Consider the following 27,071-nt stretch of genomic DNA (forward strand, 5'->3'; position numbering starts at 1 on the left):
ATACATGGTATCCCATCCAATGGACGCTAAAAGTCTTTACGTCATCATAGGGATTCTCCATCAAATCGAACTGAATTCAAACAACACCAACAACAATAATGACATAACCTCTTTCAATTCAACCAATGAGAATAAATCGATATATATCGCTTTTCTGTGAGGTGGCACCAATAGCGTCTGCAGTCGGTGTCGCGATCGAGTTTCGCAACTCGGCTCAAAATCGGCGCAATAAATCTGGGCGTATTATCGACATTAGACTGAATTTACAAATTCGCTCACACGTTTTCGTGATCATTTGTAGTTGATATCGGGATCGATATCGGGTTATCGGGGAGCGTGGACGGACCGGGATTGAGAGCGTGCCATTGGTCGCCCGTCTTTGATTACCTCCTCGCTAACACATAAACGAGGCATTTCCAAAAGGGAACGCGTCCATTTTTACCTGAGCCTTGGTCTGAACAAGGATACTAGCGTTCTGGGGCTCATCTGAATAATGGAGTTGATCCATTTCAGAAACGGCTCGTTCACATTTCGTATGTTCGGCTCGGGCTGGGACCAGCTCTCCGACCGGGGAGAGATACATCGAATGCCAACAGTATGTCTTTGATAGAGAGGAAGCGTGCTTGGAAATCACCGATTCATCGAAGTATCGGACATTCCTGGTCGGGGCGATGGATGTGGACGGGGACAATCCAATGCTAATTCGACCACTCCTTCATTCTCGCCGCACGGTGGGCAAAGTGCGATGCACGATGGTCAAACCACGATGCCGCACTGAAAAAAAAGTCTCGGCGTTTTTACCAAGGTCCGTTAGTACTTTTACCATCTCACTTTTTTTACCAATTATTGGTAATTTTACTAAGACAGACTGGTGAGCTTACCTAAAAACCGGTATTTTTACTGTTTTTTTTTCAGGTAAGAATACCACTTTTATTGGTAATCAATTCCCGGTAACTTTGCTATTTTATCTCGGTAATTCTATCACAGTCGATAAAAAATATTGGCGTTTTTACCGGGGTCCAGTAAAATTACCGAGAAAGTCCATAATTTTACCGAGATTTCTCGGTAAAATTACAAATTTCATAAATAGTAATTTTACCAAGAAAAACTGGGATCAAATATAGAACCCTGAATTCTTGGTAATTTTACCCTTTTCTTGGTAAATACACCGATTTTTTTTTTCAGTGCGTGTACCCCCATTTGTGAAGTTTCGTTTGGAGGTCAATTGCTCACGTAATCCTTTAAGCACCACTTCAAATAAAACACGTGGAAAAAAACACAAAATGAAAATAATAGATCAAGGGTAAGGAAGCGCTTGGATGATCTAACTCCGATGAGATCTTATTTATTTTTCTCTATTACAATATTTTCCTTCTTCTTTTTTTCTCCCTCTTCCTTTCCTCTTTTTCGTCATTTTTTCTTATACTTCCTCTCCTTCTTTGTTTTCTCTGCTTCACTTTCTTCCTTTTTTCCTTCTTTTTCTCTTTCTCCTTTGTCTTTTGTCTTCCAATTTAGAAACCAATGACTCGAGCTCACGAGGCTCGAGTCAACCATACTACGATGAAATCAACCGCGTTCGGTAGAAGTGAACCAAGCCACATCAGCTATTGCCAAATTTTACTGATGGGCAATTCAACTTTTTACATGAAAATGGTTGAGCGGATTTCTGTGTCAATTTCAGTGAATTTTCTGTATAGCACAAAGCTAATGCTTTAAAATTTTTGAAGGAATCCGAATGCACAAACTTTTTCCTGTAAAAAATTGAACTGTCCGTTTATATTTGGCAATAGCTAATGTGGCTTGGTTCCTTTTTGCTGATCGCGGTCCATTTGATCGTAGTCTGGTAGACGCGGGCTTCGTAGACTCGAGACTTGACTTCTGAATTGGAAGACAAAAGACGAGGAAGAAAGAGAAAAATAAAGAAGGAAGAAAGAGATACAGTGAAGAAAAAAGAAGCAGAGGACGTAAAGAAAACATGGAGAAAAAGAGGGAGAGGGAAAAAAGAAGAAGAGGGAAAAACGTTGTAATAGGGGTAAATTTATAAGATCTCAACGGAAGTAGATCATCAAAGAACTTCCTTTTCCTTGCTTTAAGTATTATTTCCATAATGTGTTTGTTTTCATTTATTTTATTTGAAGATAACAAGATAACGTAGTCCCGTCCTTTTCTAATTTCCTCCCGAAGGGACGACACTTCACTGGCAACATAGACTGGAGCATTTCGAGTTCACGTATCGCGCCATCGCGCCTTCAATTATTTTGCATATGCAACACGGACATCCATCAAGTACGAATAGTTGTATCTCTGCGCCGTCATGTGAACGCTTCCTTCCCCTTGCTCTACTTCCATAATGTGTTTGTTTCTATTTGTTGTATGAATAGGTCGTTGGCGTTCATCAAACGAAAGAACGTAAATCCATTTCAAGATTGCAAAACCTACTCAAACAATAAATTTATTTCCGAGAGTTAACTGCAATATTCGTTCGAATGTTTTCGAATTTTTGATTGTGCTTGAAAGTTTTTACGGATTTAATCCCATCCATCCTAACTTTATTTCCTCTTCCTAATTTGCTATTGTGTTTCATTTTTTCTACTAGAAAAATCCAGCCCCGACACTTTCTGACACTTTTCCCTAGACTAAAAAGATATCACACACAAAATTGTAAGCTAGGATTTTGCTTCATTTGCTCCCGAAAAAATAAATCAAGATACGAAATTTGGCATTGTCAGGTGCATGGTCATTTGAATTTCTTGGTCTCAGTCATACAGACTTTTTTTCAGGAAAAATTTGATAAATCAAGACATTATTGTGGTAGAAGTTATTTTGTAAACTTCCTTTCGTAGTAGCTAAAAATGTATGGACTTTCTTGTTGTAGACATCTTTGCTTGACGTAGACCTTCTGTCCCGGAAGAAGATGCAGTTAGGTTGATTTTGATTAAATTTGTCCAAATATGAATGAAATTTTCAGTTAGAAATGCTTAGTCGTTACCTCGCGTATATATACACTTTCTGTAAAGCAATTTCGCATCGTTGAAAGATGGTAACATTATTTGGATTGCATTTTGCAAAAAGGAACCACCAGCATTGCAATGTTGCTAAGATTGTGCAACTTCTTTTGTTTTGGAGGAAAAACCCGATTATCCATTGATAGTCTCTATTTTACTCGCTAAAAACTGTGAATTTAAGATAAAAATTACCATCTAAATTTCATAGTTTTTCACGATTTCCGCAATTTTATTGCAAAGGATGAAGTTGCACAATCTTAGCATCATTGCAATGCTAGTGGTTCCTTTTTGCAAAATGCAATCCATTTTATCTTAGAAAGGACGAAATGAACGCACAAGACGTCTTCTCCAGAAAATTAACATTGACGGATCCTGTTTGAATCGTGTCGTCCAATTTCAAACCACACATTTCCTCTCGTGCGACGCTGTTGGACACGGGCTCAACCTCGGTACACAGATCAGTCAATGAAAGCTCCTGCCTCCGTAAGATATTACCTTGCACCTCAAGTCCAGCCCGGTTGATTTTTTTCAGCATCGACTTCAGAGCACTATACACTTGGATATTGCACTTCATCAATTAATTGAACGTATTTTTACCAAAAGGAACTATTTCTCACGCAAACCCTATGCACATAGTTCCTATTAGCATCAGTACGTCCAATTAGACTACATTTTGCAATGAGAGACCGCTAGTTCTGGCCTAATTTTAAGGGGAACATGTAAATTTTGTGCCATTTAGTCTATCTCACAGATAATTGCTTTAATAGATGAGGTAGGAATAGTGGTTTCTCATTGAAAAATGTAAAAATACCAGTGTCCTCTGATCAATAATGCTGTGTGCGCTTTACTGTATCACCTGAGCAACGAATACTACTGGTAAACTTATGAAATTGGTCTAAGTTTCTCTTCAGTGTAAAGTCCTTATCGATGATCGTGATGTGTCCATGACACACAGGTAATATGGACGTATTTATGCTAAAAGGAATGATGTGCTTAAACTTTACGTGCAATATAGTTCCTTGTAGCCCAACTGATTATAATTTCATCTTATATAAGTAAATTATACGGAAATGCTAAACGCAGACCAAATCGCCCTTTTTTAAAAAATACCGCGTCCTTGGGAATTTTGACCTAGTCTCCAGTAATCAGGTTCACCCAGAGAGAGGCGTAAGAAAACCTCTCCAGCGGGGCGATTATTGAAATGATATCGACTGTATGTCAGCGCTTTGTCGTGTCGCGCCATCGACTAAGCCATTGCTTAGTCGATGGCGCGACACGACAAAGCGCTGACATACAGTCGATATCATTTCAATAATCGCCCCGCAGAGTGAATAATCTTAACAATTGTTAAACATCATTCTTATGTATGATTTCAATTGACTTAAAGGAGTATTTTCTTCTTCTTTTTTTCTTTTTTTTTAGAAGGAAATGAGGAGAGAAAACAAGCTCAAGAACGATTGAAATTATAGTGTGGAAAATCTTGGGGATTGATCGTTCACGTGCGGGTATATGGTTTTTTTTTCCATCTCCTCTTCGGCAAACCTGTTTGCTGGCGGCTAAGAAAAACTGCCCGCGGACGTGGTCAGCAGGCCGATTATTGAAAGTTTAAAACAGCCCGATAAGACATCGAATTGCGATATATTGCATGGTTAAGAGAGGGCTATGTCTTATCGTGTCGGGCCAACATAGTTTCAATAGTCGGGCCGCAGTTTGGTCAAGCTTGATACGCATTACATGCCTACAATGAAAATTGAATTCGCACCTTTGAAAAGTACAATCAGTTGGTTGTATCTCTTGTGCGCAAGTGGAGCCATGGCTACATTGGAAAATGATTTTAATATCTCAAAAAACAGTATGAGTACGGTGCATTTCAGTCTTAAAAGTTTGAAAAGCTTTTAGTAAGAACATTATTTTGATTGCCATATTTTAGCGTCTCTGTCCCTGCCTTAATTTTTTACGATAATATTACTCAGTGTTTCCGCATTAAGTTTTCATGGATATTTGTAAACGGACCAAGCGACATTGTAAACCCCGGTACGTGGTTTTAACTATCGACACTGAGAGGGATTTCCCCTCGGACCAGCAGAAATTCTTATTAATTCTGCAACGACAGGGTTTCTCGTTGAAAAAAACAGGAAATCTCCTAGTTTAAATAGTATTTTCATTATTTCAGTGAGACGTCCGATTGCTGGAAAGAGGCATCTAGTCGATTCGACGAGAATTCCTGTCACGGCATATTTAACGGAAACTTTTCCCTCGTTTTACTTGTTTTAGCCATCCTTCTTCAGCAGATTTTAATGAGTGAGGACTCATGAGCGTTGTATTTTATAAGTCGCGGTGTGGGTAGCCGCTGAAGAATTTGCAACCTGCTTTTAATCACTTTCAAATATCTTGTCATTGCATCAAATTAAATCTTGCATCGAAGCGACCACTACCCTAGTTTTAAATAGGAATATTTGATTCGCTATCTGTGCCCTAATTATCCGATCATTAAATGGTAGTCCTTTATCGGGCCTCCCACATCTCAGCAGTTCCGATTCAAACACGTTGCTGCCAAACACGGCAGAGTATGCTTCTATAATGTTAGTAATCCATCATAGTCTTCGGTCACTTTATTTACATTTATTATTCGTTGCTACTTAGCAGCTGCGCTAGGTTCCGACCTTAACAGTTATGCTGTGGGTGGCACCTGGCGCGGTAGTGCGACTTGTTGCGCTCCTGTACTTGTGTTTTGCCCCGGTACGGTTTTTAAAATCTTTTTTAGCGGTGACAGACACAGATTAAATTGATTGATCGCCAAAGCTGAAATAAAATACTAGCACTACCTAGAATTGATGACTGTGTGGTGAGAATCATTCTTCAAAATTCTGATCACAGCCCCAATAAAAAACTCAATACTTACGCTGTTTGGCACTACCGCCATTTTAAACATTACACTTACCAGAGTTCAATGCGGGGGTTTCAGCACAGAGGGAGTAGGGACCAAAGACTTTCAAGGTAGAAGTATACTTTTGCGGGATTTTTAGCTCCTGGAAACAATTATGATGTAATAATAGTTCATCATAAAATTTAACAACATCGAAATTAGAATGCTCGGTAATCTGGTCTGAAACAAAGGTGAAAACTATGTTTCTTTTTAAATAATTCCTTGCCTTGAGAATAGTTTGCCAAGAAGCTTTTAACTCTCATCAGTAGAATGTGAATGAGTGGAAACTGATCCAATGTTATCCGCAACGCTATAATATTATTTCAAATGTTTACCTGCACGATGCTTAAAAAGGTTGATTCCAAAACCTTTTGTTATGTTGTGCATTTTTTTCGCGTTTAAAATTTTTTGAAGATGTGTAAAATGTATTGGTGTTCATTAGACCGCAAATTCCAGTGCGTTACAGTGTAAACGTTAACATAGCGATTAAGATTCTAAAATTATAGCTACCTCGTATTCTAACGCCTCAGAACCGGTTGAATGCCTGAAGCTTCAGCGGGGTTTTGATCGTGCAAGGAACATGACACGCGTTGGGTGCAGTTTTCCCGTCTACGTCAAAAAGAGAAATTTGCCTCATCAATCATGGAATAAGCTTCAAGCCACCTGACTCTTTGATTCCCACGAGATATTTATTTCTGATTGTGCTTGCAACAGTCTCATTTTTTAGGAAAAAAAACATGTGTTTTTACCTATTTATGAACTCATTCAAACGCCTGATGATATCATTTCACCTCCGCGACCATCATTTAAATATTATTGGAGTTAAAACCTCGTATATGAACCGTCCGAAGTTGACAAATTTCTCTGGTAAAATTTATTTTGAAGGAGAGTTACGAATATTGAAATATTCAAGTGCCTTTCATGTAGGACTCTTTGGAAAATTTGAAAAAAAAACATTCACAAAATTTATCCTAAAAATCCTCCCTTAAATTTTTGAAAGGAGAGTCAAAGTTTGGGGACTCATATCACGATTTTCTTTAGCACGCACGGCAGTAATGTCGTGCAGAAATGTCTTTGTACACCCTGCACTTTCTGCAGCCTCTGACTTCGAGGTGACGTCTGACGCACATGCATGTCTCATGCATGTTTTCAGCGGCCCGGTGTCTAACGTGTCAGACAGTCTACAAGCTGTCGATCATGGGTACTTGAATAGATTAACCTACAATCCCACGTAATTCGCAGTAACGCCTTTAAGTGGCATTTCCCCAAATTGATTGAAATGCAGACCTCGCAGATAAAACGGTTTATGCAATAATTTTATTTCATGCTACCGACAGTGTTGCTAATTTTAACTGACAATGTGCCTCCTCCTGGCTGGCACACCTGGTAAACTGGCTTTGTCCAACAAATATGGATTTAAAGCAAAATGAGGCACGTATGATCATCAAAACCTCTGAGGATTCAGTTCGGAAAGAAACAAGGTGTATCAAACCTGTCAAAAGTGATTATTTCACTAATCTCCGATGACACGGAGATATTTGCTTTTATTGATCTAAACAAATTGCAGCACAGGAGTTTCAATAAAATTCTTTGGAACCTCCCCTCATCACGCTCCTCGTCAGTGAACAAGCTATGGTAGAAGGTAACAAAGTTTATGAGAACAATTGGACCACTAGACAGGATTTGAATGAGAAGTAACCGTCACTTGTTTCCTCTTTAAAATCTCAATGGAAATCGATTTTCACAACGGGAAGTTCGGAAATCGACCCCTGAACGAGATATTAAAAGTTGTTTTAACGCAGATCAAATGAAAACTGCGGATTATACAAATGGCGGTATTTTGTATTTTTGCCATTAAACCAATATTAATTGAAAACCTTTATATCTAGTTCAGGAGTTGATTTTCAGACTTCCCGTTGAGTGATTCATTTTTCTCGTGAAATTTCGAAGAGAAAACATGTATCGTTGTGCTTTAATTCATACCGTGTCTAAAGGTTCATCATAAAAACCACCTGAGCACAAATGAAAATTGAGAGCCGTTTCATCGCCTGCTTATCAAACAAACTTATAAAAGGACTAAATATTTACTTAGGACTTATAAAACAACTAAATATTTTTTACCCCTGTCTGGAACACTAGTTTTATTTCTTCTCCTCATTCACAAAAATTAAGCAAATTAGGACTTAAAAGAGCAGTTGACGCCAAACCGGTCTTGCCAGTGACGGAAACTTTTTATTCTTTTTCTCGTTCCTTGCCGTTTATACCACCCACGCTATGCGTCTGCTGGTATCAAAATGCGCAGATCAATCTTGTCTCCGTCCCAAGGTGATTGTACTCTCATGGGCTACGTAAAAAAGGAAGGGAATTCAAATTTTAAAGGAGTGGTGAATTTGCTTAAGAGGAAAATAAAATTTTTCCCATAAATGAAGATCTGATACATACATTGATAGTTCAAAATACAAATCTGAACTAAAAATAACGCTTGCTCTCGTAATCGTTAATATTTTGTATCACTAGTCTGTAATGACGGCTTACTATCAGCTCTTTCAAAGCCCATTCAGAAAAAACATTGTTCCATGTTAGAAAAAATTTGAGAATTCTCAGTTCTGAAAATCGGTCTTTAAATGTTAAAAAATGTCTTTTATTTTTGGTTTAAGAAATAAAAAATGACGATATTCAAGAAATATTTTAACAAAGCTATTTTAACAATATTTGACAAATATGTATAAAAATATTAACGGTTAAATTTGTATAAGAGGCAGGCAATTACGATTGCCAGAAAATTACAATCAATTTGTGTTGAATGAAAAAATTTAAAAATGTAAAAGTACAGAAACAAAATAGAAAGAATTGATTATCATGCTAGAATTGAAAAAAAAACGTTTTGTTTTTTTTTCTTGAATGCATGGTAACAGTTTGCACACTCGCGAGTGTGTAAAGTGTAATTATTGACCTCAGTTGGGATTGAATCTGATAGGCAACTAAACTAACTTCAAGACAAAGCGGAGAGTATCGCCGGATTTGAAGGCACTCTAAGCCGTGATCGCACTTCGAAAGTTCTTTGCGAATCTTTGCGAATCATTGCAATTTCATGCAAGAGTTTTATCAGAGCTTATAAAGCTCCCAATAACCTCGAGTGATATAAATGTGGAGCAGAATCTATTCTTCTCATGGAGTGACTTTAACATTCACGGAGCGGAATTCACTCTTTTCGCGGAGTGTCATACGCTCATCTGGTGCTAGTTTCACTTCGCATCTATATCTTTTGGGGTTTTTGGGCACATTAAAAAAAAATTCGGCTGTGGAAGCCGTACTTTCGGGCTATATAGATATCCGGCCGTGTTCCGGCCTCAGAGGTTGAAAGTTCCGGGCGTAGCCTCCATATCAATCGAAGCTACGGCTCTAGCACCCGGAATTATCGGCCTCTAAGCCCGGAACGGACGGTATGTCTACATAGTCCGTAACTTTTATTCAGTGCACCATATAAACTCAGGCACCGAATTCTACCTCTGAAAGAACAGCGCGCTGACTTGTCTATCGATTTCAAGAATCAACCCGCAAGTCAGTTTTCTCAAACCTTCATTCCTGAGGTTATCGCTCTCTTAAGTAACGCGGCAAACGTGGCAACTGGCGGGATTTCAATGAGTTATAGGACAAAATTTGACAACGGAGACTTGGTGCTGCGTGCATGTAAACGGTACGAAAGATGCAGAGTGGTATCGCCCACACACGCGCCGCGCCGCCGAGCCGGCCACGCTACACGCCACACAACCGGTGCCGAGCACTGCGCCCGGTCGAGTGCCCCGGTCCTCCCGGTCTCGGTCCTGATCCGAGTGCCAAGCCTCTTGCTTTTGCGCCCCGATGACATTCCTGCTCCCATCTGCGCGCCCGCGCCCGGAGTGGAAGTGGAGAGCTCCCAGGACGCACTTCCTTACATCCTATTCCCTCTCCAACGTTGCCGAAAAAGATCCGACCAATGACGGAGCCAGCAAATTGGCAACATTGCTTTTCTGCAGTTAAACCTATGGAAATGTATCGATCCTTGGAGGAGCCAAGTGCTCTGACAAGAATCGACCATTTAACTTAAGTTACATCCTATTCCCTCTCCGACGTTGCCGAAAATGATCCTACCATTGGCGGATCCAGCAAATTGGTAACATTGTTTTTCTCCAGTTAAACCTATGGAAATGTATCGATACTTGGAGGGGCCAGGTACTCTGACAAGAATCGATCATTTAACATAGGTTACATCCTATTCCCTCTCCGACGTTGCCGAAAACGATCCGACCATTGGCGGATCCAGCAAATTGGCAACATTGTTTTTCTCTATTTAAACCTATGGGAATGTATCGATATTTGGAGGGGCCAGGTGCTCTGACGAGAGTCGATTATTTAATTTATAATTAGGTTTAAACGGAGGAAATACGGTTTTGCGAAATTGCTGGATCCGCCTCTGGATCCGATAGGAAACGAATCTTCGCAAAAATTCCCTCTCGACTTGGATACCCAAGTAAGAGTGAAAGCACAAACCAGCGGGCTGATTATTGAAATTGATAGACAAAGCGATAGACAAAGAAGACATAGGAAGTATGGAGCGAACTTATTGGTTGAAACGGGTGGTTGTTTTAGACTTAAAGAGGAAATCATGGACTAAATGTGGGGTCTCTTGTCGATTGCAGTTAGTTAGTCTATTTCATATCTCCTTAGCCCATTGCAACCACCCGCATCCACCAATAAGATAGCTTTATTTTCAGGGTGTCTTTTTTGCGTATCGCTTTGTCTATCACTTTCAATAATCAGCCCGCAGAGACGAGTAGATGCCCTTCCGGCAATAGTGGAGGCTTTTACTTTCGGGATTTAGCATTCCAGAGCCGAATTAGCGGGGATGCTGGGGTGCTGTAGCATCCCGAGTTCCTTGCCCCCTAGGCAATAGTTACTTATTTTTCTTTCTATTTGTAAAATTCAACAGAGGCAGTGAAGAGGTGACTCAAGGTAAAGGACCCGATGAGTTTCCACCTTTTCTGTATTTTTATGCAGCTTTGCATACCGTCCTCCACATCATGTACAAGCTTCCAAAAATTACCTCAAAACAACCAAAAACCACGAATTATGGCTTAACAAAACCTTGACCATGGCAATGGTGGAAATCCCAACATCATACACATTGGCAGTGAGCAGTGGTCAGCCTGCACGTCGCACGTCGCACGTCTTCAGAAACGAACACCGAAGTTGACTTATGACGCCATATTCGTCGAGGTTGTAACTTCCTTATTCTTAGACCGGAGAAATATAAAGGTCTATTTTTATTCCGCTCCTTGCGCCTCCTTCGTTGCTATCCTACCACCCCCCCCCCCTACTTTGTAATGAATGGACGAATGAATGGAGCCTGGAAACTTGGCTCGGATCGTGCCTCACCTCGCTTCGAGCCCGGCTAATAACTTTATTCACCTTCCATGTATGGCGTTAAAAAAATAACAATTTACCCACGTGCAAAAATTATTTATTAGCACGTGGGATTCGGAGCTCTTTTCGCGGCGAGCATAATTACTGCGTGTTCGCCGAGGCACCGAGGCGCTCTCCTGGATGTCGCGTTTAATTTAAATGATAGATTGGCCTCGTCTATTGTCTTCTGCGCCCGGCCCGACCTACCTTTTTTCGACCGTTATTGAGTGTAAATTACCTTATAAGAAGCCGAGACAAAGGCACCTCTATCTGTCTCTGCGTGATTGCCGCTGACTTATGGGTGTTCCGAGTGACACTTTCTTTCGTGATTGATACTGCGCTTGGCCGAGCGAGCTTCCGCTTCGACTGTGATGCAGTTTGCACTGTTAGCAACGCGTAGATGTTGAGGCAGTAAGCTGAGGGGATGCTAGATGTTACATTTACATTCGGTTATTAATTTAACCCCAATCTGGTCGACTCGTATTTTTCAACCTTAAGGCTTGGGATTTTTGCATGAAATTAAGTAACAGAGGTATACCTATACATGAGGGGTTTTGAAAAGACCCCATGTAAAATGTGATAGTTCAGGACTTCTGACTTACGTTAGATGAAGACGTATTAGAAAATTGATTGAGGAAAGGAGAAGAGAAGGAGAAAGATTGGGAAGAGATTGAGAGGACGAAAGAAAAGAAGAGGAAAAAAGAGGATGACAGTGAAGGAGAAGAAGAATATAAAAATATTGCGGGAAAAATTATTTGGGAACATAAGAGAGGAAGTAAGGAAAATATAGAGAAATGACAGAAGGAAGAAATAAACAAAGGGTAAAGAGCAGAAGTGGAAGGGGATGAAGAGATAGAAGAAGAGGAGGTGGAAGAGAAAAAGTGATGAAGAATATGAAAGAGAAGTAAATAGGCATGAGAAGAAAAGTAAAAATAATGACAAGTACAGTGCATAATACAAGAAAAATAAAAAGAATAAGAAGAAAAGAAGGAGGTGTGGGAGAAAAAAGAGCAAAAGAAGAAATGAATGAAAACGAGGAAAGAGAAAGAAAAAGAAAAATAGAAGAAAGGATAGAGGAAAAGGAGAAGACAAAAGAAGAAAAAGAAAAGAAAAAAAGAGAGGGAGGAGGGAGAGAAATAAAATATATGTAAAGAAAAGGGAATTTGTCTATAATTTCGCCTCTCCTAAACTTTTTTCATGTCTTTTAATTTTCTTGTTCTTCTTCCGATTCCTGACATTTTTCTCCTCTCCTCCTTCCCTTCCTCTCTCTTATTCCTTTTCATCCTTTTCTTATTCCTATTCTCCCAATTTTTTCCTTTTTCTCCTACTTCCAACGTCTAATGCGCCCGCACCCGCATCCAACATATATTCAAAGTCCTACTATACGAGTCCGTCAGATAAGGGTTAACAGTTTGCACATTATTTTTAGATACCTCTGCTTCAACAATGTAAGCACATGCACACTTTGCCATCGCGAGCAATATGTCTGCGACGATAAAACTTCCTGCCTGCAAGACTCCTAGAAGTTTGGTTGGATTTACACCGAATTGGCACACAACTTGGTCTTAAGTCAGAGCGGGCCAAGTAAGTTAGTTATTGTCTTATTTTTAAAACGTTTGAAAAATATGTCGTCGCCCGAAAACTTGACCACAAAGTCTGAGATATTATGATTCGACTCTGAGACTTTAAGAAAAAGGTATAGACGAAATGGCAAATAGTTTGACTGAATGTAGTTCCGTATGAATAAGTATATGTCGTCGGTGGAGAAAAATTCAGTGGCGTAGCGTGCTTTGTGATATATAGGTTGATCTGCCGTTTAAACCTATGAAAAGGGATCAATGAACAGGATGTTCGCAACGAACACCTTAATGATCGATTCTTTACCATAGTTTTAAATGGGAAAATATCGATAGTTGACCATTCACGCCTCGCCACTGGAAACATTACTCGGTTTGAAGTTATATCTAGTCTTTAGAAATGCATGTTAAGATGAATAACGGCTTAGAGAGGATTAGTGTCTTCCAAGTTTTTTTTTTTTTTTTTGAAAACGGCATCTTATACTTTTACCATTTAAACAGTTAACAAATAATTGCAAAGTATTTTTCATTTTCAATTTCATTTTTATCAAATTTTAGTATAATCAAATCCATTTGTTCCCAAAATGTTTGATATTGTTTAGCGCTTAGAAGTAAGAAAAGTACATAATAACAGAGCAAGTAAATATCATCAGTTCATAACGGTTAACTAGATGCTTTTGAGAAAACCAGTCACTTTACTTCGAGAGTTTTGAAAAAAGACTTATGCGCAATAGTGTAGGATTGGTAACACATGTTAAGTAGGGACACTTACGGATTTACAATTCCTTCGGGCAGTTCAAATTCCTCGTACCCAATGTGAAATAAAAACGTTGATATCTTCGTTGGGAGTTAGTTTCAGTAATATCCATTGCGCTAATCGTATTCTACGTGAAATTCTAATTAAGAAACATGTATCAGATTGCTTAAATTCGTACCTTGTCTAGTGGTCCATTATTAAAATAGCCTCCATACACGATGGGCTTTTCAATTTCCGTCGACATTTTTGCAGTGGTGAATGCAAAGCTGAAGTGCGCTCCAGCTATAGAATTGTATATAGCAAATGGGTGGTTTTTATACGAGGATTAAAAATAAACAAGTGGTACGGAGTATAACAAAAGAATATGAACTATGCAAAACGATAATCCGGGTATCGGAACTTGGCTGTTTTGAAAACGCCTTCAAATGCGGCGTGATACCTCACGCATGCCGGAGAGTTCAAATAGTTGTATCATTGCGCCTTAAGAATGTGACGGAAGATTACAATTGAGGACACCGCACCAAGAACAGCCTATAGGCGTATAGGTCGTTATTACGCCCATCTGCTTTTCGGATTCTACGTACCCTGGACTATGCTGAGGTAGCGATAGAATACAGATAGGTAACGGCTCGTGGTCGAAAAACCTTTTTTTTTTCGAGTTAAGTCAGGCCTCTGGATCGATGGGTGCAAAAACGGCCTCTAAACGGGCCTATAAACTTAAGAGCCTATAAGGTGCTACTCGTAGTTACCCCATCCTTTACTCACAATCGATATTCTTTCATTTTGCGTTAATCATGCGTGATTAAAATGATTTATACTTCATATTGCCACCAAAAAGACTGTTGGGCGTAATAATGGCCTATAAACCGCGTTTTTAAATTAAATATATGAGAGTATAAACCCAAAATGTATCGCAAAATCTACCCGGCATCCTTCAATAGAAGAGTAAGGTCACCCAAAAACACCAAAACAGGGTACCTGCATAGAAAAGTCTGCGCAGTACATCAAAAACAAAACTTAAAATGCGTTTTTCTCAAAACGCGGTTTCCAGTTATAGGCTGTTCTTGGTGCGGTGTCCTCAATTGTTTTCTTGCCGTAATGAACAATCTTATATCGAGTTGTAACATTCACGGCCTTACATACATCACAATAATCAATCCGTCACTTTCAGGCAAGGTACACATAAAAAAGAACTTTTTCAGTCCCGGAAACGAAAATTTTCAGTCTAAGTAACTGAAAATTTCAGTCATGGAAATCGAACTTCAGTTCGAGTAACCGAAGTCTTCGTTGGCTTTATCGAGACTCGCATCCTTTGTGAAATTGAAATTCGTTTCTTAGGACTGAAAACTTCCCCAGATAAGACAGAAATATTTAGCCAATATTTAAACAATACTGTTTTCATATTTATGCAAACATTGGGCCAATATTGGCTAAAAATTGAGCCAATGTTAAAAGTGTACACCATATTTCCTTTTGGCATAAATACTGTGCCAATACTTTAAAATACCGTGAAATACTGTGTCAATACTATGAAAATATTTTTATAATATTTTGGGTTAACATATTATTTTTAAAAATACTAAATAAAGATTCTTTAAATATTTTTGAAAAAATAATTTTGATTAAAATATTATCAAAATATTGTCAGTATTGTGTAAATATTCCGACAATACTGACAATATTTGCCCAATATTGTAAAAATATTATGTCTTATCTGGGTCGATTACTTGCACTGAAAAAAGTGTTCCACGTGGACTCAAGTTTAATCTCCGTGACATAACCGAATTTTCCTCTTCGTGTAGAGTCAAACACGACGCTCGCTCATTGGCGGATGTACGGGTGGGGCGTGGGGGGCATGCGCCCCCCCCCCCCCAAATAGTGCGTGAATAAGAAGGAGGAAAAGAGGAATTTAGGGAGAGGTTGGGTGGAAAGAAATAGGAGACACGCTTTTATTTAGTATTTATTCAGAACGAAATTGACTGAAAGTGCGTATTTAGGAGGCTTCAAAAATTCAAAAATTTCCCTGGAGAGGCCCCTCAACCCCCCTGTTGTCGTTGTCTCCTGTCTGAGGCGTCAGGATCCGCCCACGCGCACTGAAAAAAAAATGTCGGTGTATTTACTAAGAAAAGGGTAAAATTACCAAGAATTCAGGGTTCTATTTGATCCCAGTATTTTCTTGGTAAAATTACCATTTATGGAATTGGTGATTTTACCGAGAAATCTCGCTAAAATTATTGAACTTTCTCGATAATTTAACTGGATTTGGTAAAAACGCCAATATTTTTTATTGACTGTGGTAGAATTACCGAGATAAAATGGCAAAGTTACCGGGAATTGATTACCAATAAAAGTGGTATTCTTACGTGAGAAAAGTCGTAAAAATACCGGTTTTTAGGCATGCTTACTAGTCTGTCTTGGTAAAATTACCAATAATTGGTAAAAAAAAGTGAGATGGTAAAGGTACCAACGGACCTTGGTAAAAACGCCGAGAATTTTTTTTCAGTGCGCTCGCAAACTGAATCTGGCGGCTTCAATTCGAACGGTCGCGGCACAGAAGTGATATCGGCGGCATCTATCGGCCAACCACAACACTAGAGGCGGACTGAAAGTTCAGCGCTTTGCCGCTGGAGACCCTCGGCATCATTCCTCCTTAACAGAAGGCGAGGGGAAGGGGGCAACGTCTGATATCACCATGCGGCGCTTCTTCATCGGCAAGTGGAGCTGTTCCGCCGATTCTTCCGCGCGAGTGCCGGGACTTCCGACTCCGTCTTCAAATTTTCGCGCTAAAAATTTAAACGCGGATCTGCTGTAATTCCGGGCGCACTGAATTTATCTGCGAGACACTCGATACCAAAACAGAATTGTGATCCGTACATTGGCCAGTTCTTTTAAATCAAGAAGAGGTGTTAGTATTCCGGTAACCTGTCACTTCGGCCCTTCGGCGAAATTCGATAAGTTTTTGGCGGCAAAACCGATAAAAAATCGTGGATTACCCCGTGTAATACACCGCTTCTCATTAGCGTTTCGAGTTGAGAAGCACTAAAAATTTGAAAGTGGGGTCGCCTCGCGTCGCGTGATAATTTTTACATTCCGTCTGGCACAAATGTTTTTTTCTCTTTTTTAGTGACTTAATTGATGTAAGTGGAGCACTGGCAAAATTGCTGTCACAATTGTTTAAAGTGAAAGTGCGCTTTTTAGTTAATACTACCAATTTTATTTAAAATTTGCGCGTGTAGCAATTATCCCTTGGGCACGAGCTTTAAAAATTAGAAAATTTTCCCCAACATCTAAAAAAATTCCAATTTCGTGGGCTGTTACGCTTAAAGTGCGGTGATTTGTAGACACTGTGTTGTTGCTTTGATAAATGTGTTAAGACATGGACACAGCGTTGTTTGGTTAATTTTTTAGCTCAAGCGGGCGTTGAAAATTAAGAAACCATGTGTGTTCCGAATTTATTTGAAGTGTGTGTTTCAAAAGTAAACTGTGATATGGAACATTAGTTTTCGATGATTTTGAGTGACGTACCTCAAACACCTAACTGCGTCTTCAGCCCTAATTATCCTTTACAATTGAACTGTACGGATTTCTTTGGAGGTAATTACAAGTTTTTATTGTTATAAGCATAGAGATTTGCTGGTAGAGATCGTTCCTCTTACTTACAACTAAAAGGAATTATTGGAGGTGTAATTTATCACATTTTGCAATAAGGAAGCACTATTTCTAGCGCATTTTACGAGCCATTGGTTTCCTTGGGCAGAAAGGTGCTTTTATGGAGGAGCTAGAGACAGTGGTTCATTATTGAAAAATGTAATCCTGTTGTGAGACGTATCGTCGTTTCCCACTAAAGTTGCGAACTTAACTCAAACAATTCAATTTCTTACAAGAAGAGTAATTTTTGTCCAACTTTTATCTGGGGAAAATGAAAGACATTTTCAGTTAAATAGTTTCAAAATTCTCCTCGCAAAAATGCGATTTGTGCGGGGAAAATCTGGCAACATTGAAATGTAGTTAAGTTTTTATTGAAAGAAACGACGATTTGTCACCGGTCAAATCACTCGTGTGGATTTCTTTTACTATTCACAAAGACCTTTCAACAGTCCTTGAGGCATTTTTGGAAAGAGGGTGACTGATGAATGTTCACTTCGATTGCAATGGAGACTTTGCATGCAAATTTGTCCATGCTTCATATGAAAGTGCTTGAAGAGCTGATTTCACAGTATTTTTTATAATTTTTTTCTGATATGGGAAATAGTATAAAAATAGATTTAAAGTGAGAAAATGCACCGCCTAGTGACGTCATCTGGCGGCATTTCCCATTTAAACACACGTATTTTAGCAGATCAGATCATTTTGTCATATCCTCTCCAATAATTGTTCAGTACATGAACTAAGGTATCCTCATGTTCAGTTCACTTAGTTTCCACTTAAACACGTAATTCATCAAATTTTAGACTCCTGCAAGTTCTCTACTGTTGATATGAAATGAAACATACATTTACAACAGGTAGACACTGGAGCTTGTTTGATTAACATGATCAATAACTCCTCGAAAAGAGGAGAAGGTTTCCACAAAACTCTAGGGAAAATACTTACGATTTACGGCGATTTCTAATTTCGCGGTTAACTGTCTACTAGTGAGGTAAATTTGACCAAATTTTAGACATAAATAATCCCATTACATTACTTATAAAAGTTTAAGATAGACGGTTTGTGCCAAAATCTATATAGGCCTGTCACGTTACCTGATGCACCCTTTAACGTAATATTTCTTCCACTGAAACTGAAATCATTAAATCATAAAATTTGTTATAAAGATTTATATTTGCCTCATCGCATGAGAAGCCGATCCAATTCCTAAAAGTCAATGATCAAATGTGATGAATAATGTAGAAAATACATATTCATGACATTCGACCGTCAAATTACTGTAAAATTGCTGATCATATACCTCCACTCATTAAGATTGATGGGACAGGTCAAAGTGCTTAGTTTCTCTTGCTATATGGCAACACTCCACGCCATAGTTGATATATTTTTGGAGGATCAAGATAAGGGATTATGTCGGCCGCTTTAAAAAGCATTCGTCACTATTTGTTTTTATTTTTGGACTTTCCATGGGCCTACGAATAAAAGGAACAACGAAAATCTATTGTTGACAACAAATAGTTGGTATCCTCAGCTATTTCACAATTTAAGAACTCGGAACAGCATTAACTCATGGTGTAGGGTCATCGTACGTGGGTATACCTCTGAAGAAAATCTTAATACGAATCAAATTGACCAATAGGAGTACCAAAAAATGACGACAAAGGTATTCTGAAACTGTATGGTCCTGAATATTGCTTCCGAAAAAATCCTATTATTTTGTGATTTTTTGCAAAATCCCACTCGTTCTTACTATAAGAACTGTCCTAAATCATGGGAATTCCGATGGATGATTTTAGCTTTGCTACACTGTTAGGCTGAGCCCTGAGTTTGCCGTTATCTAAACTTATTTCCTAAATTACCTGTATAAATTCAGTGAACTTACAAAAAATACAAAGTTCAATATTGCAATAGTTCAACATGTCGCTCCCACTTTAGGAAAATATCACCAAAAATCCCCCTACGAAATCAATTTTTTAGAGCGCAAGAAGCATTAATATAGTTTAAAAAAGTTTACAGCCGGCTCATTACGATGGTGCAACAGCAAAAGCGCGTATCTCAACGGCAGTGTTTTAAAATCTCCGCTCCCTTTTAGACCTATAAAGAGAACCTTACCAACATCATCGTCCGAAATTTTCCCAGAATATTCTGCCAGCGGAGCGGAAAAATAATCAAAGTTTTCGAGAGATGAAGTTAAATAATTTTCCATCCAGAAAATAAAATATGCCAGGAAGTTTGCAACGTCGTAAATCGTGATATTCATTTCTGAAGATTTGCACCGTCGATTAGTTCTTGTGGACCGTATCAAGCAGAGAGTAACCAAGTTACATCAGTCATTGCCAAATGTAATCGGATGATTTATTTTTTTACAGGAGAGTGGTATTGTAGATTTTTTTGAAAAGTTCAAATGAAATTTTGAAAAGAGCAAATTACCTAAAAGTTTCAAAAAGAATCCGTAAAATCGTTCTCCTTTGAATAAATACATTTTTAGTAGAAATTTTGCATTGGCAAATGTAACTTTGGTTCCTCTCTGCATCACGCGGTCCATTTCACTCTCACGAAATAAGAAAGAGGAGAATGAGAAGTGGAAAAACAGGATGTTCTCATTTCACAACCTCGAATTCCGAAAAATCCTTCACGCTGTAAGACAAGTTGACAAAAGGAAATGGAAACCGTGGAGGTACAAGGGAGCATGTAATTCAGTCTAATCTAATTGTAAGTACGGTAAGCCTTGTGAAGAGCGTCCCGCGTGCTTCACAGAAACTTTCGTGCCGAAAGCTCGTAATATAACCTGCAATAATTTATTGCCGAAAGCTCGGATCATTTGCACGAGATTCTCTCTAACAAGTGTTATGAAACACCGCTCCTTAAACTCAACGAAAATTACAGCGTTGGTGAAAAGAAACAGACCTACTGTTGGTGAAAAATGCCCTATTTCTTTTTCTCCAGAGCCTCTACCCCAGGACATTAACCTCTCATTTCTGACCTCTCCTAAGACCTCCTCGCGTTCTGAGGCGGAGGAGGAGAGGTATTTACAAAAATTTCATAATCGTAGCAAAAATCTCATGACTAGAAAAGTTTGTTCAGAAATTTTTGGCTGCGCCTCGTTCCTTGTGTCATGTAGGTGGTCTGCGTTCATATCGACGGTGAAACTTGAAAACCGCGGATCTTGGTTGCAGTGTTTCAAAATTTCCGCTTCTATTTTATTTGTTAAAAGAGGACCAAGGCAACATCATGGCTTAAAGCTTTGACGGAATATTTTTCATTGAAAGAAGAATAATCACTGAAGTTTTAAATTAAATGGCTTTCGGTAATTGTCCATGTAGAAAATAAAGTATAAAAGGAAATCTGCAAAGCCGCAAACCAAGACACGTATTTCTACCGGTTCACCATTGATGTAAACGGAGAAAACAGCATCGTTGCTTTTGCAGTGCTCAAGATGATCACAGGTTCCATCCACTTTTCTAGTCTTACTTACAATATTTCTTTGGTCGTATAACAAATAGTTCGGCCCCGATAGCAATGCTGCATTGTTACTACAAAGGTAACGTTGTAACTACTGATAAAAGAACTACGTAAAAAATCAGTTGAAGATTAACCCGAATGGGTCTGTGGCGAAATGGATGCATTACGTAGCCAACTTAGCAGATTTGTTAGGTGATAAATCGCACAATAATTAAAACGAGGGCATGGGAAATATCTACAACCTAATTTACAATTTGCGTAGTTTTTGTCTCGTTTAATACGACAAACCTAGAGATTAAAGTGCGTATTAGCTCTCGTGTAATTCTCGTTGTGAAGTCAAACGAAGTCGAGCTTACGTCTCTTTTATTCTTGTGCGCCTTCAAATTTGCGATACCACCATTACGACTCTTAAGAAAGCGCATTGCATATCCGCCCAGTTGAAGGCGAACCCGAATGGGTCTTTCCCGCATGAACAGCCACCTGACGAAACTGTAAGGGGTAAAATCCAATATACATTATGTTGGACGAATCAGCAGGCTGATTATTGATATTGATAGACAAAAGTATAGACAAAAACTACAAAGGAAAAGTGGAATAACAATCCTATTGGTTGAAACTGATTAATTTCATAGACCAAGGGGTAAATGATGGACTAACTTCAGGGTCTCCAGTAGGTTACCGTTATCAGTCCTCCATTACAAACAACCGCTTCCACCAACAGGGTCGCTCCATTTTTGTCTTCTTTGTCTATATCAATTTCAATTATCAGCCCGCAGTCGAGCGAACTGACCGCTCAGTGAACAGAAGTTTAGGTTCAGTGAACCGAGAGTTTCCTTCGAAGTGCCGGAAGTCTTAGGTCATCAAACTGGAAAGCTGCGGTTGATATAGACCATGCTTCATGTGGACCGAAGTTTTCCAGTTCGTAGAAGTGACCTTCGGTTCACCAAAAAGTTCAATTCTTCAACCGAAGCGATCGGTTCGCTGTACTGATCGTGAGCCCTCTGAGCTAAAACTCGCCTATTGAACTGTTCGGTTTGTACAACCGATGCTTTTTTCTCCGTGTGAGTACCACACAGTTAATAATCCAAATTACGACTCTTGTGTCCTCTCCGCCGGGAAGGAGAGAATTTATCGACTTCTCCTCTCGATGTCGGATCTCCAGGTATGCAACCCGCGAGACCGGGTTGTGAGACGTGTGGCGTGTGTTGAATCAAAAATGCATGTGCTCACGGTGGAGCTCGGGCGGGAACCTGCTCGGTGCGGCGCACAGTGGAACCAACGATCGAATTAGTGGCCAACCATAGTATTATCGACTAAAATTGTAGATTCTGTTGTTTATCATCATAATTTTGATTATCTGGGGTATTTCTTGGAGGAAATTCCACTAGGAATTCAATAGTATCATTCATTTGCCCATACTGATGAGAAAATAGGCTTTTAAAAGTTTGATATATCATGTTCGAGCTGTCCATTCGTGTTGTTCCTTTGTGCGGCCCAGTAGCGGCGATTTAAGATCGGAAATGAGCGCGCACTACTCAGGCTTCCCCGTGTCGCGGCGTGACGCGCACCTACGAAGAGGGGGAGGGGGAGGGGGTTGGTCGCGGTCGCAGGGGCACCCGAGCCAAAGGAAATCATATCTAATTATTTGAGAGACCGCGCCGTGATTACTGATTAGTGCCCTAGTCCTTTATTCTAAAAACCGCCTAAGGCCCGGGGAAGCCTTACGCAGATCCTCGGTTTTTCGTCATGGGCTGGGCTCGTCGATCCGACGCGATTATCACCGTCGGACTTCCATATTTCGACCCCGCCACCCTAAATTCCCGCGCAGGTGATTTTCCGCCGTGACGCGAGGCGGTTTTATTAGCATAAATCAATGGAGGTGATACTAGGCCGCCGGCTCGCCTATTAGTCCTCCGCAAAGAAGTGCTCAACTCAGGTTTTACAAAATTATATTTTTAGTTATGTGAATTATTATTCGTAAAATACGTGATACAGATGATATATAGAATGTTTATATATTCTATGGGTTGATAAAACAATTATATAGATTATAGTATCATCACATCTGTCGTGATAGCGAGGAGAGCAGTAAGTGCAAAAATGAAATTTTAAGAAAACGCGCTAAAAGGCGTCTGATCGGATAATGGAGATGTTGCATGTGTGAGGAATTTGCGATTTGACTGATGATTTTTGTGTAAAAATTCGCGAGAAACACGATGGGGACACTGGTTTTCTCTGAAATCAACTCCCAAGCTCAAAAAAAGCTCTCAAGTTGAGGCCAAAATGGAGGATATATCCCACGCTATCCTGAGAGTCCACCACTACATCAAGACAAACTCTCCATGCAAAGATAGGGAGCAAATACATTACCAGGGTTGCCGTGTTTTCAGTTTTGGAGTCCCCCAAATTAAGTGGCAGCCCTGTCAATGTATTTGCTCCCCATCTTTGCATGGAGAGTTTGTCTTGATGTAGACGTGGACTCTCAGGGTAGAATGGGATATCCCCTCCATTTTGGCCTCAACTTGAGAGCTTCTTTTGAGCTTGGGAGTTGATTTCAGAGAAAACCATTGGCACCATCGTGTTTCTCGCGAACTTTTACGTAAGGATCAATAGTCAAATCGCAAATTCCTCACACATACAACATCTCCATTATATAGATTATAGTATCATCACATCTGTCGTGATAGCGAGGAGAGCAGTAAGAGCAAAAATGAAATTTTGAGAAAACGGGCTCAGAAGCGTCCGACCGGATAATTGTACGAGTATTAAAAGAAGCCTCCGCTCTTTGTCATATTGTCATTAATCACCCGAAAGACTCTTAGAAATTGGTCGGATGATAAAACTTGACCAGTTTTATTTCGGGGGCGTAAGAACGGTATTATTCATTTTCATGTTAGGCAAGACAGCCGTAAGTGCTGTTTACTGCATGCTTTCGTGGTTGCGTTTTGGACACACAAAAAACACATTTTCAAGTATGGACCACTAGACAAGATACGAATTTCAGCATTCTAATACATGTTTCCCAACTAAAATTTCACTTAGAATACGACGCACACAACAAAAATTGCCGCAATTAATTCCTTACGAAGATATTCAATGATTCTTGATGCATGAATTCAAACCATCCACTCATGAAAACTGAATGCTCTACGTGATTCACATCGCGCCAAACGTTATCATGACAGTCTTTGCGATATAAAAATCTGGCAACGTCGATCTTGACGCTTTGGCTCAGTTATAGCAAATTGCTTATTGTTTGAACAAACCATGGTGGGAAATGAACAATACTCGATTGAGAAGCTTGTTTAAACCGTTGTAGTGCGCGATTTGACTCACGTAGAGCTTTGAGTTTCTTGTTTCTAAATTACGTAACGCTTCAGGAGGACGGAAGGGTAGAATAGTACGTTACGCCTTTTTGTTTTCACGTGATATTATATAGGGATTTACGTCACAAACACACAAACAAATCAAATTGTCCGATTAAATTTGGCAACAACTGATGTGGCTTGGTTCCTTTCTTCTAAACGCGATCCGAATAATTGCAAGGTATTGCGATTATTATTTTATTTAACATTTCAGAGGCGTGATTTACGGGTCATCATGTATGACTATAAAATTTTCTCAGCCAAATCGGACACTCTAAAGGTTAACATTGCGTATGATTAAATGGAGAGCAGTTACTTATCCAGAGACGAGCCCTAGAAACTATCGCAGATGTTCGTTTTTACGATCGCTTCCGCGGTTTCCCGGAGAATGCGCAGTGTTTAAACGACTCCAAATTTTCCGCAGATTACGGGCGGATTTTATGAGCTCGGATTCAAGCTTTTTATTTTCAATAGAGCACTGACTCTCTACTTTTTGTCTTTTACGATTAAACCGAAGTGTTATAAAAGAGACACGAGATGCTGGTCTTGTTACCGACGCTCCTGAAGGAGGATGCTCTGCTCTTTTGCCCTTTGACAAGCTTTCCATTCCAAAGACGCATAAGATGCTCGTGATAGCCACACATTTAAACATGATCATGCTGAAAGGAACAAAATGCATAGGGTTTACGCGGAACATACTTCCTTTGAGCATAAAATATAATTGGACAGGAAAAGGCGGAAACGAGGCCGTGTTTTGTAAAAATTATTGTGTTTTTTCAGCCTCGTCTTGTCGCATAAGATGCACGTGTCAACCTTACATTTGAACGTGTTGTTCATGCTAAAAGGAACGCTATGCATAGGGCTCACGTAAAATATACTTCGTTTAAGCATAAAATAAAATTGGACAAGAAAAGGCGGGCAGGAAGGCGTGTTTTGTAAAAATTATTGTGTTTTTTCTACCTCGTCCCCATCTTTTCTTGTCCAATTTTATTTTAAGCATAAATGCGTCCCCCTTTTTTAATAATTCCTCTTTTGGTATTGATATTACACAAAGAAGAAGGAAAAGAAGAAGAAACTGACGCCTTGGTACGGTTTTTGCGCGACGCTCAGTGCTTCAGTTCGAATCAAAATCACCGTAACGATTACCTTAATAATAAATAGAGAGATATCGGCTGATCGCAAAGCAAGCCACTCCACCGCCCGTCATTACTTTTACTCTGGTAATTGTACACATCACCGTGTGAGTGGTGACCCCGTGAACATATTCCTCCTGTAAAGCTAGTATGAAAGTGATCAGGTGCGAGAATTTTGTGCAGGAGAGAAATACACAATATTCAATGGATTTACGTTGACGTTGGTGTGAACGATACAGAGTTGTGAACATCCTTTAATACTTATTTTTTTTTCATCAATTTAAATGAGAATCATCCGTGCAGAGCGTGCAAACATTTCAAAATCATGAGTTGAAAAACGCTGACTCCGCGAGCTAACACAGAGCGAAATGCGCACTGGCGCCTACAAACCTAACGGGATACTTCACGCGTTGCGCAGTGCGTGAAGTATCCTGTTAGGTTTGTAGGCGCCTGGTCGCCCGCCGCGCCGCGAGGTGTTACGGCGTTTCAAGCAACTATTTCGCAACGTAGGTGTTGCACACTATCATACGAGATTGAACGCGCTCCATTGTATCAAGAATGACAAGCTTCCTTCAAGGGTACAGAGCTTTCCTTGCAAAATAAATCAAGATACTACGTTACAAGGAGAGAGCGGTAATCTAGAAAACTCACTTAGCCCTAGCATCCGTATTGAATAACGTTAAGCATATTTTTTGAATTTCATTAGAGAAAAATGGGACTCGATTTAGGCAAAAACATTCTTGAGTATGCCTTCAAGAAGATTTTATTTTGAATAAAGAATAAAGTAGCTGAATGAAAGCGGGTTTCTGCTTGATCTAAGTGACTTTTCTTTTTATTTAAGCATCCTTTTTTCTCTAAACAGGCATTATTTTCTTTTTTGATTCATAAGGAAATCTTCTTGGCGGTAAATTTGAGCATATTTCTGCTTGAATCAAGTCACTTTTTCCTTAAATTAAGTTCAAAAATCATGCTAAACGTTACTGGATCCAGATACTACGATTTAGCAAGTTTTTCGACTACAGCTCTCTTTTTTTCTTCGTCACTCGATTTAACTTGCGAGGGAACTTCGTGCTTTTGAAAGATGCCCTCAATCATGATACGTTGGGGTGCCTTCAATCTTGTATGATACTGTGCAACACTTTCATGGCGAAAGAGCAGTTTAAAGCGCCGCGGCACGCCGGCGCTCTCGGGAAGTTATCGTACACAGGAAAAATTTAAGAGCCTTCAGCTGAGGAAAGTCAAGAGGTTCATCCGGTTCAGGTATAAGAAGGTGGGATTTTCTTGAAAGATAATTAAGCTCTGTTGCACCAAAAAGGTGTAGAGAGTTTTAGTGAATTTTCCCATTTGGAATTGACGCCAAAATTCTCAGTTATATATTTGTTTCCGTTTGGCCAAAAAAACAAACAAGAAACGAGCAAACCCTCATTCTTTCAAGACATTATACATTTCATCCAAAAACGTCGTGAGCAAATGTTGTTTGTATTTACATGTTGACCAATTAACTTTGGATCTCAAGAATCGGCAAAAGGACCAAAACTTCTCCGCCGAAAAAACGCGTGGACTTAAACAACTGGAAAAAACAATTGCTCGGACAAAAAATCGTTGACGAAATGTCCTATAACCTTTTTCAGGCTCGAGGGTTGGCTGCCTTTTGGGCCATAAGAGCTCCCTGTTTCGAGATATGCCTATTCTCCCCCATGGGTACTTTCGTTGTGAGCCCTTCGTCACGCACCTGTCACCCGTGATCTTACGTGAC

The 27,071-nt window shown here is 39.5% G+C and overlaps 1 protein-coding gene across 1 annotated transcript in view; it reads left to right on the forward strand.

Moving 5' to 3' along the window:
• The first annotated feature begins 16,417 nt into the window (after window positions 1-16,417).
• The window catches only part of KCNQ (KCNQ potassium channel), a 232,919-nt gene continuing 222,265 nt past the window's right edge, over window positions 16,418-27,071 (forward strand). The window contains exon 1 of the mRNA XM_072302603.1: window positions 16,418-17,301. The gene's annotated coding sequence lies outside the window, so the exon portion shown is untranslated. The remainder of the gene's footprint in view (window positions 17,302-27,071) is intronic.

The sequence above is a fragment of the Bemisia tabaci genome, chromosome 7, assembly GCF_918797505.1.
Source record: "Bemisia tabaci chromosome 7, PGI_BMITA_v3".
Classification (NCBI taxonomy): domain Eukaryota; kingdom Metazoa; phylum Arthropoda; class Insecta; order Hemiptera; family Aleyrodidae; genus Bemisia; species Bemisia tabaci.